We start from the raw sequence: 2517 nt of genomic DNA, 5'->3' as shown, positions 1-2517 counted from the left end.
CTGTACTACAGCTAAATGTACTTCTTTGAACTCTCACATGTAAACAAGCTTCCGCCGGAAGCTTTAACTTTGAAATTCAAATTTCAAATTTGTGTACACGCTTCCCTAAAATTCAAATCCAACCTTTATAATAGCTTATCATTTTTTCAATATTCTAATTTTACTATTTGATCTTCTTTTCTTTACGATCAGTCATTGTTTATGCTCATAACACTCCTTTTACATTTGTTACATATTATATACTACATACACTACTTATGTATTTGTATTTGTTGCAGGATATCTATTGCTGAGAAAGTGTTCGATGATATGCCTGAAAGAAAAAGTTATTAAGTTTCCACTTTATAGATATATTTTTGATTTAGTTATTATTATTGGTTTATTTTTGGGATATATATGTAAAAGTTTCTTTCCGTATTAATCATTTGCATTTTGCAACTAACCATATATGATGCATTATATTTGTTGCTGTATATATTTTGTTGAGATTGTTTGACAAATTGATTAAAAGAAGGGTCGGAAAATGCTACAAATGCGGACTGAGTTAGCTCATGATCAGGGAGAACCATATTCAAAACTCAATTTTTTTGAGAAGCATCTACAAGAGAGGCGGTTACCAATTTACAGCAACCTGAGCAGCATGTCTTAAGTGATGAAAAGAGTTCACAGCATTCACGTGATGGAGAGAGCCTTAAACAGGAGGCAGAACTCGAATAATTAGAGAGTGATACCGACAGGTTGAGGACTAAAATTATGAATATCCAAAAGGAACAGGAGAATGCATATAATTATCTGTTATCTGTTAAAGAGAGGCTGAGAAGGACTGAACAGAAGCAACAACAGATGTTCATTAGCATGGCCAAAGCATTTCAGAACCCGTTATTTAGCGAGATTCTTATACAGCAGCTCAGGCCTAAAGAAGCACTGGAGATTGCTGGAACTTCAAAGAAACAAAAGCTGATTGCTCCACAGTACAACAAAGGTCCAGCGGAGGCATCCTATTATCCTATATATGCAAAAAGATATAAATAAGGGTCTTTGAAAAAGATGAAGAGACTAAAGTAATTATCTGCACCTGGATTAACTAGTGATATTTGTTTTCAGTGCCATGATACACTATTTTGCTTTGCTTTAAATTACAGAGACTTCATTCTCTAAGTTTTAACAGTAACTTTTGCCATCATCTCCTCCTAGCTAGCCAAGTCTAATGCAATTTATGCTTCATCTACAGGAGTTGCAGGAATGGTATACTGATAAATACATGTGCATTTTTATGCTCTCTATGTCTTCTGCTCATACGATATCTACTGTTCTTGATACAATCATGTTGAGGGACGTTCAACATCAAATTGAGTCTTCCGGTGGCAAATTTAAGGTTATTTGTGTGCCTACACATTTTCAAGCTGATCTTGAGAGAGAACATTCAGATGATGATGAGAACATCTTCAATTCGTACTTCATGCTAGGGATTTGGATGATGCTAAAGGAGGACTGGTTAGTTCGTTACATAGATATAACGATTTTCTTTATGCATATCTATATATTGTATTCTAGTTGACATAGTTTTTCCCCGTGTAGGAGAAATTTATAGTCTGCAAACTCTTTGGGGCTCCAGTTGTGTTCCTATTTGTACGAGCTTCAGGATGTAGTGAATTTCTATCTAGATTACAGTATTATCATTTAGTTGCAAGTTGGACTATTGATAAGTTTGAGGTAGTCTACATTCCAATGAATGAATCTGCCCATGACATTGCCTCTCATTGGATGCTGACTAGCGTTTCTGCTGAATTCAAGGAGAAGCACTTGATTCCTATGTTTCCTCAAGGAAGAAATTACTCAAAATGCTGAAAAAGAATTCACTCCGGCGCTGGTGACTTTTGGATTCTTTGGACATTATTTTGATCAAGGAATTACTTGTAGCAACAGTTACGAAGCAGCATATAAGCTATTTTTGAAGACCTTTCCATTTAGGTACGACGAGGAGAAGGAAAACTTTGAAGACGTATTTAGTGCAACCCGTCCTAAATAGTTTCCATTGAACAGCAAAAATGAGAAAGAAGACATATTAGTATTTAGTTATTCAGATGAAAGCCAATTAGTACCCACATCTAATACACTCCGAAGGACAGCCTACTCTGATACCAACTGTAACAGCACGCACTTTCGGACTATTAATTTTAATCAAAACTAATACAAAACAAATTTACTAATATAAAATTCTATTACAAAGGTGACTATTTTTACAAAAGCGCAGCTAAAGGAAGCGGTCCAAAAGTCAATATACTCTAATCCTAAGTTCCTCGAACACCAATGCTATCCAACTCGAATTCTTATGACGAAACCTGAAATTGAAAGGGCTGAGATACAAAACTCAGCAAGTACAAATTGACTATCTATTTAACCGAAAAACAATGGGTGTTTTAATAAGATGATTTTTTCTCAAAACAATAATAATTTTGTAAAACATTTCTAAAATAGATCCAACCCAAAGTTTTATAATTTAAAATTCAGAATTTA

The 2517-nt window shown here is 34.4% G+C and overlaps 1 long non-coding RNA gene across 1 annotated transcript; it reads left to right on the top strand.

Moving 5' to 3' along the window:
* The first annotated feature begins 415 nt into the window (after positions 1-415).
* LOC141705661 (uncharacterized) lies at positions 416-2100 on the top strand. Its single transcript, XR_012568442.1, has 3 exons — positions 416-1061; positions 1232-1494; positions 1579-2100. It is a non-coding gene; the product is annotated as an uncharacterized LOC141705661 (long non-coding RNA).
* The last annotated feature ends 417 nt before the right edge of the window (positions 2101-2517 follow it).

Source organism: Apium graveolens, chromosome 2 (assembly GCF_009905375.1).
Source record: "Apium graveolens cultivar Ventura chromosome 2, ASM990537v1, whole genome shotgun sequence".
Lineage (NCBI taxonomy): Eukaryota > Viridiplantae > Streptophyta > Magnoliopsida > Apiales > Apiaceae > Apium > Apium graveolens.
Note: the sequence above shows the minus strand (reverse complement) of the source record. Positions and strands in the feature narration are given on the sequence as shown.